Source organism: Heptranchias perlo, chromosome 1, assembly GCF_035084215.1.
Source record: "Heptranchias perlo isolate sHepPer1 chromosome 1, sHepPer1.hap1, whole genome shotgun sequence".
Taxonomy (NCBI): domain Eukaryota; kingdom Metazoa; phylum Chordata; class Chondrichthyes; order Hexanchiformes; family Hexanchidae; genus Heptranchias; species Heptranchias perlo.
Genome location: NC_090325.1, coordinates 28,021,083 through 28,033,386, shown reverse-complemented (window position 1 = coordinate 28,033,386; position 12,304 = coordinate 28,021,083). Strand labels below are relative to the sequence as shown.

The 12,304-nt window shown below is 41.2% G+C and overlaps 1 protein-coding gene across 7 annotated transcripts in view; it reads right to left on the bottom strand.

Annotated features, from left to right (window-relative positions):
• Nucleotides 1-12,304, bottom strand: part of LOC137320848 (fibroblast growth factor receptor 3-like) — a 181,645-nt gene that overhangs the window by 141,907 nt on the left and 27,434 nt on the right. For 5 of the 7 annotated variants that reach the window (XM_067982749.1, XM_067982776.1, XM_067982804.1 and 2 more), the window contains exon 2: nt 6,073-6,662. The exons of 1 other annotated variant lie outside the window; for it this stretch is intronic. The gene's annotated coding sequence lies outside the window, so the exon portion shown is untranslated. Of the gene's footprint in view, nt 1-6,072; nt 6,696-12,304 lie in introns of those variants that run through there. One more of the 7 variants, XM_067982759.1, reaches the window with a different exon arrangement.

The window sequence follows — 12,304 nt, the reverse complement described above, 5'->3', positions numbered from 1 at the left end:
CAGGCTCTTTGTTGAATTGTGCCGTTACATATATCTAACGAAGAGAGTATGGCAGCAAGACAAAGCATTTTAAGAAAGTTGATCCGAGGAGCAAATCGTTGGTTTCTGTGGGGGGGGGGGGGGGGGCGGGGAAGAAAAACGTTAGGCCGATCTTCACGGTTCTCAGAGTAAGTAAAATTACAAAAGGCCCAATGGATTTGATGTTGAGCAAACGACTGAAAGATGAAAGATCTGAAGATGGAGCCCCACAAGATTTTGCTGTCCGAATTCGGTGCCGTTGGTATCAAGCCAATAGATGAAAAGGAAGCCAGGAGAAAAAAAAAATCTTTACGAGACCAGAATTGAAAATAAATCACATTTTGACGTATCGTATAACCTTGAACTCAGCAGAGATACAACCTTGCAACAGCTTTGTAATAAAAATGTCAATAACTGGCGATTCAGATTTGGTTTAGTTCTAAATGATAAACACTTGAAAATGTCCTGAATAAGAAAGGGTTTCTTTTATCCCCCTCTTTGATTTTCCCTCCTCCTCTATTGAAGGCGATGCCTCCTTGTTAGGGAGAGGTTCCAACAGCACTAACTGCCTATTGGTGTCTCACACAAGTGGTCATTCTTCACGTGCAAGTCTAGACAGCAAGTACTGGCAGCCTATGGAGGAACACCACAGCCGAGTCCAATCCTGTCCCCACCTGACATTCACACATTCAGGCCGTTGCTTGAAAAAGAGAACTAAAGGCTATGGGGAAGAAGCAAGAGAATTGGATTGGATAAGGTGGCTCATATGGAGAAAAACACCGGTGCAGACTTGTTGAGGCGAATCACATTATACAATTAAATGTTTCCACACACACTTTCCAGCAGGGGTCACCAGATAACAATCAGGAGTGGGAACCCAGGGGCCTTGGGACGTTTTTCAACGTTAAAGGCGCCAAATAAATGCACGTGTTTGTTGTTGATTTCTCCCTAGCCTAAGAACACTGAGTTCTTGAATTGCGATGTTGCTATCACAGCCCTGGCTAAGATCAGCCAACTGAGGACAGACCAGGGATGGAAACTGGCTCAGTTGCAGGTTGCCTTTATCATTTCAGCCATTGGTTTAGTTCTAAATGACAGGAAGCTTAGCGCGGAACTTTCACTTGTGTTTTATACCAATATTAAAATCACAATGACGTAATTTCGTGGGAATACAATAAAACTCTTCTCAGGCATGGCTAGACATCATTAACTCTTTCAATAGTAGAAGAAGCTTTTTGAAAAAAGAAACTGCAGAATCTGGTCCATAATTAGCACCCTCACACTGGTGATATTGTAACGTGTGCTTGGACTGTGACGTCTGCACTGTTTTAAATGATCTTTTGCAACAAAGCAGCGGGTGTAAAAGTGTGACTTCTGTGCCAATGTGGTGTTTCCTACATTACAACAGTGATTACACTTCAAAAGTACTTCACTGGCTTTAAAGCGCTTTGGGAACGTCCTGAAGGGCACCATATAAATACAAGTTCTTTATTTATGTTGATTTTTCTCCTGATGTTATCGTTCTTTCATGTAGAATCTGGCAAATCAATTTTTTTTGTGTGTTTCTGCCTCCCTCCCCACCATTACTACATTTTTTTCTCCTCTCCTCACTTTTGCTGGGGTATGGAACCACAAGAACTGGGGCTTTCTGGCACCTCACCGAAGATGCTATCCTTTGTGTGCGAGTCGAGACAGCGAGTGTATGATTGTTCAACACAGGAGTCATCACAACAGTGCCCAATCCCGTCCGCACCCGACTTTCCCCGTGGGGTCTCTCAATAGCATTAGGAGCAGGAAGCCTTTTCTCCCTCTGCCTAAGGATACTGGGACCAGTTGTAGCACTCCCACCACTGCCCCATCTGATACCAGCTAATTCAACACAAACCAGGGACTCATCCCAAGACTTTCTCAATCTCAGGAACATGCAAGTAGTGCATTTACCCACTACGACAGTACAGAATCTTCATGCAATAGTTGCACAGCAGAATTATTCCCTTGGCCACAGCAGCATTGTTGAAAAAAAACAAAACCAGAGACAGTTTGCCTGATTCTAGGACAAACATATTACTGCAGTTCTCAGATGCAATAATGTAAAGATGTTTTTTAATTCATTTCGGATGGGTCTCTTATATCTTTCACCAATTTCCACCCTCCCCCTCCTCCTTTCTTGAAGGTGTTGACTCCCTTACTGGGACATAGTTCCAGGGGCACTCGTTGCCCTCTAGTTCCTTGTTCAAGTGGCCAGTATTCACGTGCGAGTGTTGCCGAGTGCCAGCAGGCTATCTTACTATGGGACACATCAGAGCCGAAACTGACCCTCTCCTCAACCAGCACGTCCAGAAGGGGTCACTGCACACTGATCAGGAGAAGGGTTCCTGTTTAATTTTCCCTCCCCTAAAGCGAAGAGATGTGATAACGGTAGCGCCTCATCTCTGCCCTAGCTGAGACCGGCTGGTGTAGCACAGACTAACAAGGGGATTTGCTTTCTAATGGCTTTGCAAATTGAGAAAAGGAAGATACAACCAAGATTATTGAAAGATATTAAAATTTTGAGCCAGCGCAAAGAGACTTCTCCATCTATGTGCAAGGATACAAAGCTAATGGTAACCACTGAAATGACCAATGAGTTGATCATTCTCACGTACAGAATTAGTCTTAACATTTTGTGGCAAGCATTTTATTTCTGTTGGTGGAGGCTACTCTCTGTCGATGGATGCCTGTTACATATTAACCCTTTCAAGGTCGCAATGGCACTGCAACCAAAAATAAATGTAATTCAATTTTTTTTAAAAACCATTACAAAGAATATAACCAATTAATTCATATTCTTTGGATTGATCTTTCCCTAAATCCAGTTTATAACAAATAAGCATTCATAACGGAAAGAAAAATCAATCTTGAAAAGTAGTGTTGATTTTTTTTTAAAAAGCGAAAATCCTTTTTGCGATGTAAAGTCCTTTACCTCAGATTTGTTTTTTTAAAACAAAAGTTTGCCTGTTGTTCACCCTCTGGAAGGCTGCTTTTAGCTAAATGTATAATAACATGGGTCATTTTCTTCTGAGGTGCCTCATTCTACAATCTTTAGCCTTGATCCGCACACTGCGAACTGCTAACTGGCTAACTATTCATTTGCCAGCTCAGTCTAACTGGTGTTAATGCCATTAATCTCAGATGGCTTAAACTGTCTCATTTTTGTGACTATGGCAGTTTTTTTTGTTCAACACACATGCCTCATTTTCTACCTTACAGCACACAACATCCATTTTTCTATATAGCTACTAAATAGGTACAATATTGTAGAAAAAGTCTCACAGGAGTGCACTGTACATCAAGAAGAATGGCATTCTGTGTAACTGTAGGGCTGAATACTACACTAGGGAGTTGAAATATGCTGAGCAGGGTAAATAGGTCTTCAGTCTCTTCAACACTGAGCTCCCTTTTTCAAGTTTCTAAACATACATTTTCCATCACACAAAGCATGTACAACACATAGATTCTGTACAGTTCTTGAAATAAAAACACAGCAGGTCGGGCCAACATCTGAAAAGGAAAGATCGGTGAATCCTTCAGCTATAAACCTTTCAAGTTTAATGGTTTTAGGTGGATGATAAGTGTTGTGAGTCAGTGTCATACCTGAAATCTTTTCAGAAGCTGAACGTCCCAGCATTTTCCATTTGTTTTCTCACATTTTTGATATTCGCTTTACGTGTTCTCTTTTTTATTTTTTCCGTCCAATATTGAAAATATAATTAAGAGAACTGTGCACGGCTCAGAACATATCACCCACCCAAGACCATTATTAACCAGCAGTTCTGACGAATGGTCATCGACCTGAAACATTAACTCTTGTTTCTTTCTCCACAGATGCTGCCTGACTTGCTGAGTATTTCCAGCATTTTCTGATCTTATTTCAGATTTCCAGCATCCGCAGTATTTTGCTTTTGACTTACCATTATTAACCTGAAGGGTTTACACCCGAACCTATTCCCCAATCTTGCCCCTTTCAGATGTTGGACTGGCATCTGAAAGGGGCAAGATTGCTATTTCCAGCAGGATTCTGATTATAAACCAGTTGCAACTTTTGCGAAAAATGGATGTGCATTAACCCTATCAGAGTGCCGAAAGGGTTAATATTTGATTCTCAATAGAAAGAACATTGCTCTCAATGTGATAAGAGTCTCCAAAGGCTGATATCGCCAACGTGTTCACATCATGAATCAATGGAAGAGTGTTTCTCCAGCCCGGCTCAAATGACAGTATCGAGGTCCTAATGAGCTCGCCACCTACGCTGATACAAAACAAACCACCTTGTAAACGACAATAGGTCGTTTTCAGAAAGGGATATTGCTGATTCCTCTCCACGATGTGGGGGAATTCACGCTCAGAGCAAACAGTTCTGCTCCTCAATCCTCCGCACTGTCCCGGACACACAGCAGTTTACAGTTCACTGAACTAGAACCGCTGGCAGAGCCAGTGTTATCTGTACACCGGTGGGTCCGATCGTGAGTGAATAGCACAAGACCACTTAGAAGCAAGGGGGGAGGACCTGCGAGATTGATCCTGTTTGTTTTAAAATCGTCTAATATCACTCTCTAGATATCCATTAAACTCAAGGAATTTGGATATTTCAAATTATTTTTAAATCAAACATGTTGCAATGGTTCCCAAAGAAATTCCCTTCTGTGATGTACAACACTTTTAAAAAGACAGGATGACGGGTATTAGCAAGAGCTCACTCTGAACCCAGTAAAGGACTTAAGCATGGCAGTGCCTACAGGGGACCCGCACCACTGCGGCTTTGAAATCACTGTTTACTGCGACTTTAAATCAAACAGCAACTTAACAGAATTCTGCAACTGAAAGTTTCAAACAAACGTGTTCAGCTCCAGTAACATTTGTCAAGTGTTTGAGGCATCTGGTGGTGGAATGTAAACGATATGACAATTAACTGAATTCCCAGAATATTTTCAAATCACGTTTTAAACCCACTTCTATCTGTACATGGAAAATGGAGACAAGAAGGGGGTTGAAAGACCCACAGTGACTCTCAAATGGTTACTTGTGCAGTACAGTAACCTGACAAACAGATACTAACACTGGGAAGGGGTGGGGACCGCAACCTGGGTCAGCGTGAACCTGCGAGCAGCAAGGTAAACAATATCCATTTACAAAATCTATTCACTAATCCGCCAGGACAACCATATCTCACACACCGTCGGGGGCTTCAGAAGTCACAGAGAGGCTCTTCACTTTGAAACACAAGCGCTTTCAAAAATCAGCTAGAAAAAAGTTCACTCGGTTTAGGGTTTCCATTAGACTGCCGCCTTTAACGTTCAGTAAATAAATCAATGGGGGAGCTACAGCCCAGTGTTAGAATGGGATCATATCAGCCAGCAGCTCACACATTTGAGTTAATCATTGTACAGTCCTCTTGGAGATGTTCGACAGCAACACTTTGTAAGTTATTTTGTTTGCTTATTCGGGAGAGGTGGAATATGGATGCCACAAAATACATACTTCATTCAACCACCGAATATAACTCAGAAAACTGCCCACGACTTGGATCAAATGAAAAATGATACACACTTAACGCTTTGACCGCCAATGGTAACGTAAGCGGACAAACTTGTCTGTTGGTTTGAAACCAGTTCAATACTATGAGTTCGATTTTAACAGCTCGACTCAACAGAGCAAAGTTTGCAATAGCGTGTGTGTGTATTTATATATATATATATAATATATACACACAGAGAACCCACTCATCAATCATAGCCTGTCTGAACCACAATCTCTCGCACTCTCCTTTTTTTGCAATCTTCCCTCTTTCCTGCTGGGTTTCTGAGTGAAAACGTGCAGCAATTTCACAGCTCCCAGCCCCCTCCACACGCCTGTCTCCATATATCATACATCTCTAATTGGCCCATAGATCCTACCTCAAGGGATGCTCCACGGACCCCCCTCATCCCAATACAAGGCGGCTGAACTGATATTAGAATCGTCATTCTACTAAAATTAAAATGAGAGAGAGAAAAAGCGATCGAAAGCTTTACTGACCAGTGGTGGCAAAATAATGCTCCCAAGTTAAAAGGTGCCGATTTCGACTCAGTCAGAAATCCCTCAGGTCCTCACAGCAAAGTTCAAGGTTTCCCTCGAGTGGATTAAAAACGATGAGAAATAAAGACTTTCTTAGAATATTCAAGTCATTTGTAAATCCAGCATGAAGCACAGTAATGAAAAACCCAAGAGGTGCTTGTCAACGCATCCAAAAATGGCAATCTCTTGAATTCAGTTTAAGAGCCTGTTCGAGCCTGGGAGACCAATCCTTTCCTCATCAGTTTTTTTTTACCAATGATTTGTTTGCATTTTCTCTTCTTTCTTTTTCCCTCCTGCGCCTCGGTTTTTATACAAAAATATTTTTTTTTGCCCAGTGCTGCTGCTTGTCTCCAAGGAGAGTTGCTGGATTGTGAGGGCTGGAGGTTTTTTTTGTATCACGGTTGTACACTGTGTCCTCCAGAAGTGCAGCTTGGCTCCGTCCGTCCTGTGTGTGTGTGTAGTAGCACTTTTACTTTGCTGGCTGCGCTCTGTGTGTGTGTGTGTGTGTGTGTGAAAGCTTGGCTCGTAGACTTGAACTGCCAGAGGAGAGCCTGTGGCAGAGAGAGAGAGAAAAAATTAAGGGAGATCAGATTTCAGCCTCTAGAGCACTCTGCAGTGACGCGCGAGTTCCAGCCCCCCAGTGAAATGTAGGCAGGTTTAGTGGGAGGGCAGGGTATACAAACTACCAACTACAACGCATAGCTCCTCCCCATTCTGCTCGCAGAGCTGCCCGAACCTTGTAACAACTGATATAATCAGTAGCATTTTAAAAAAGCATTTCACTTTGTTCAGTGCCTTCATTTTAAAAAAAATCAAGTTGTTTCTGCATAGATTCCGATCATCCTTACAGGATTTATTCCCAATTTGTCTTGAATCTCAGTCCACTGTTGAAACTGCCAAAAGAAGAGCACCAGACATGCACAAGAATATTTTGTACCCAATTCCAAAGAACCTCAATAAAATGCTCCAAGTGCATAAATACACCTGGAATATTTAGATAGCAGTGACCTGAGGGACAACAGATCTGCCATGGGACCCTGAAATGGTGGTGGGGGGGGAATGGGACGACGGTAGAGTTTCCGCTTTGGGCGCAATTGGGACCCAAAATTCGCTTGAAATTGTGCTGGTTAGGTTACAGTTCAAATTACTGCTAAAATTCATTTGCATAATCTCAAATGTAAAATCTTCCATGAACCAGCGCAATCGGGCAGCGTAATAGAACCTAATCATTTCTATTTTTTTCTCTTTCCATTAATAAAGTATTCCTTGATGTATTTAAGAGTGGTAACCTGGTGTAGTTTTATTAATGCAGCTGAAAATGGGATTATCACTAAAAATAAGCATTTTTAATAAGTATCCAGTCCTCCACCTGATTTTAAATCACTGAAAATGACTTTAAAAAAAACTATAATGAACCGTTTAAAAGTTTTATTGGTGTACACTAGTCAGCTTCCTAGTAAATTAAATATTTTTTGAGATGAAAAACTTTTAAAGCGTGCCTACCAGTGGGTGTGCGCCTAAGAAAATGAACACAATTCGAAGAGCCTTCCCGAACCAGCACAACCGGCGGAATCTCACAATTTTGACCTGGGAGTGCGGCCAGTTTTGCGGGCAGGGCCTGATCCGGGCGAAATGAATCTTGAACTCAGCGTAAAAGATCGTGGAAAACTCAAAGTTAAGTGGTTTTGGGCGTAACTCACTTACGTTAAAATTCTAATTTTAACGTAAGTGAGTTACGCCCAAAACCACTTTTGGGCTGGTCCGGCTGATTCCGCCCGGATTGTGCCGATAGTACTGGTGTAAACACGATCCCGGGATCTTTTAAATGTCTGTCTCTGGTTTAGAACGTAAAGATAATTTTTGATTTGCTGGATCAGTTTATGATGATTGATAATTATAACAAAAATTAAAAATTCAGAACTTGTGGGTGAGCTTTCCAGCTTGGCTAAAGGACAGTGGTCAGCGAAAAATTATGTTGCAGGACTCTTAGTTAAAGAACTGCAACAAACAAATGCACTGAAAAAGTTTGCGTTGCAATAAATGCTTGATGATATAGTGATTTCACATATACCGCTTATATGGCTTCTGATACAGTGCCTACTGATGTGACATATGCCGATGTATCTTCTACTGATATAGCAACTGCTGATATAGTGTCTGTTCTTCTTCTGCCTATTCATGTAACATCTGTTGATATGGCACCTGCTGATATAGCATCACTTTCTGTCATGCCTGCTAATATAGTGTCCATTGTGTGCTGATATGGCACCCAATACAGCACATGCTGATACAGTGACTATATATACAGTTCCTGCTGATTTATCATCCATTATACAACACCTGCTGATATAGTGCCCAATATACAGTACATGCTGATGCAGTGCCTGCTGTTACATCGCTCATTAATACAGCACCTGCTGATATAGCACATGCTGATATACCACCCATTAATACAATGCTTGCTGATACATTGCCTCCTGATATTGCGCCCATTGTGTGCTGATATATTGCCCATTAATACAGTGCTTCCTGATACAGTGCTTTCTAATATTGTGCCTGCTGAGATAGCATCCATTAATTCAGTGCCTGTTGATGTAGTTCCTACATGGGTACCCCAGGGAAGGTTAGATGTTTCTCTTTAGGGACATAGTATAAATTGGAGTGCACAATATCTTAAGCTGCTCTGGTGTGTCTCCTAGTGGCTAGACCTGGCAGGGAGAGGGTCATCTTCCAACCTACTCAACCAGAAAATGTTGTGCGGTACAGGGACACGGGAAACTAAAACAAGGAGGAGAGGGACAAAACTAAAGTTATAAATGCAGCAGATCTGAATGGCAAAGTGATGATATTACTGCATCTCAATGATGCCATTGCAAACACCTGTGGAGTTTTAAACCAGGTAAAGTTTGACTTGCAGAACACTTTACCAGGCAAGAATATCTTTTTAAGAACTCAGGAAAGAAACGGGCCTGGATGGGGAGCTCCTTTGGGTGATGCATATAGCTCTTTTCATTATAAATATCTGACAATGCTTTCAGCTTCACATAGCAATTAGAAAAAAATTCACTAAGCATTGAATTATACGATCAACAGTTTGATCTGTACTTGACCTGAAATATCATAGAGGTTGTGTCATGAATCATTAATGAATGAGTTACTAATTGCAATTAAAATGGTTGGTTTTATGATATAGAAATCAAATTGCATTAAAATAGCCCTGTGTTTCTCCAGTAACAGCAGTAACAGTTAATAGTTGCCCAGAACTTAATTTTAGAGTAATAATCATATCAATTTGGACAAGGGACATTTTTGAAATATCTAACAATGGGTACTTTTTCTCATCCAAGTTAGGAGCGAAGTACAAGGAGTGCTAAATGAAATTGCAGAATTCATCCAGCACAGTATAGAATCTGCAAACGTGCAATGGTCGGAGGAGCTCGCTGACAAACAGATTGTAAATGACAGCCCCCCTTTCCCTCAAAACCAAGGCAGATGGCCTCAGCCCCTCTGCAAATAAAATACTCCTCGACTGGACTTGTTTGCAGCAATGACCTAAGGAAGAAAAGCATTCCAGCAACTGCCGTCATTCAAACAACTCATTCCCTTTTCACTTAGAACACCCCAGTGTCAGGATCTAGACTCAATCTTACCACACAGTAGGTAAATCAAAAAAATTAGACTAACAATTTTAAAATAAAACAAAATAGTGCTGCTAGTTTTATTTTTTTTGGGAGGGGGGATGTAAAAATGAATGCACATGGTTTCATTTCCTTTTACTTTCTTTTTTGAGCATACAATGGGTAAAGCCTAATTACCCAGACTACTGTGAGCAAGCGGTGTCTTTCCCTACAGATGAAGGGGGTGCGAGAGGTGGCAGTGCAGAGAGGAGAGAGTGTCACAGACAGCTTGGCATTAAAACTCTGAACTGCCACCAAATGACAGCTTTACAGGCTACTCAACAATGGAGAGAAGCTTTGCATTAATGGACAGATTGATGAGACTAATTTAGGCCGCTCCGCTTCTCTGACCCCCCTACCGCTCCGGCGAGCATTAGCTCTCTTCTTTCTTTTCCCCATCGACACTATTCCGCTGGTTGAATAAACTTATCAGCCACAGTAACTCCATTCTGAGGGCTGAGAAACACCTTTGTGACACCCGCAGAAGAAAGGCACTGCTTTGCAAGACAAAAGGGTCCCATAATCTCCTCATTGTCCCTCATTAGGATGGCAGAACCTGCCTAATTGGAAAGTTATAGGATCCAACTAATACTCCTTAAATTAACCTGCTGAGTAATAAAGAAATCTCTCTCCACCCAAATACATATGTGACAGGGTTAACACTTACTCTTTGTTTGTAAACTCCATGCACTCCTATCCTCTCAGGATCTCACTCTCTGTCTGAAATTGAGTGATAGAATTTTAGGTGCTTTTGCATCACAGCAGGCTGTTGATGACTCATAAGTATACATTTAATGTCCTCCTAAAGACTGATCACAGTATAGTACTAAAAGAAAGAACTTGTCTTTACATATCACCTTATTAAATCTTCAGGACATCACAAAGTGCTTTGTATCCAGTGAATTATTTTTTGGAGTGTCATCACCGTTTTATAGACAAACGCAGCAACCAATATATGCACAGCAAAGTCCCACAAACAAAATAAGATAAATGGCCAATTAATCTTTTTTTTTGAGAGATAAATGTTGGCCAGGGCAATAGGAGAACTCCCTTCTCTTCAAATAGTGCTATGGTATTTTTTTCATCCACCTTAACAGGCTGAAGGGGCCTCAGTTTAATATATCATCCTAAAGACAGCACCCCTGACAATGCAGCACTCCCTCAATACTACACTGAAGTGCCAGCCTAGATTATATACTGACATCCTGGAGTGGGGCTCTCAGTTGAGCCAAACTGACACTCATGGTCACTGTAAAGACTTTCCTGATGGCTCAATACATTTATTCAGTGAGTGACAGATATTCAGACACGAAATGTTCCACATTCAATCACAGGTTTGTGTTGAGTTAGCTGATTTCAGTTGCAGCAAGGTTGCAACAATTATCCTCAGTGCCTCAGGATTAAGGGCAAAAGTTAAATTCCTGGTTCCTGCTCCAGATTACTAATCAGAGACTCTGCTGGAAGTGTGCGTGTATAGGCATTGGGTAAGGACAGGATCAGGCTCAGATGTGGTATCCTCCCACGGTTGAACAGGCCACCAACATTCATCGTCAAGGCTCACACATGAAGAATGGCCACCTGGATAATTGTTCCTCAGCATGGAATAAAGGCCTTCAGGATAAAATAGGATTAGAGGAATTAGGGGATGGGGAGGTGGAGAAAATAAATCATTATATTCGTTGGAGTTATAACAGTAGAGAGATGGGATTCCAGTAAGGATCAGGCATTGGGAAACACCATTGATAGAGCCAAGGAACAGAAAAGGATGCAAGACTCTGGTAGGAATTGTCTACAGACCTTCTGATAGTAGTGATGTAATGGGAGGATGTGTAAATACGCAGAACAGCGAAGCATGTAACAAAAACAATGTTGTTATAACGGGAGATTTTAATTTTCACAGCTCAAGTGGTAAAAACAATCTATTTCTAGAATGTATTCGGGACAGTTTTCTAGAACAATATGTTTTAGAACTGACAAGGGAACGGGTCATACTGGATTTAATGATAAGTACTGAACCAGAATTAATTAACAATCTGATGGTAAGGGAACATCTACAGTCAAACAATGGGATGCATTCAGTGAAATATTTGGTACAATACAAAACCAGTACATACCTCTAAAAGGCAAAGGCTTCACTTGTGTAATTAACCATGGTCAACAAATGAGGTAAGAGACAGTATCATACTAAAAGAAAAGGCAAGGAAAAGTGGAAATCCAGCAGACTGGGAGAGCTATAAAGAGGAACATAAGGATACAAAGAAAGTAATAAGGGTGCAAAAAGGAATATGATAAGACTTGCAAAGCTTACATCAAAAGTTTTAATAAAAATATTAAGCGAAAGGGAGTGGTAAAGTGGAATGTGGGCCCATTAAAGACAGATGCAGGCAAGACTATAATGGACAATATGGAAATGGTAGACATGTTAAATGAGTACTTTGTATCTGTTTTCACAGTGGAGGAAGAGGACAAAATACCAGCGATGCACCGGAACCTAAAAATAAGTCAGGGGAGTAACT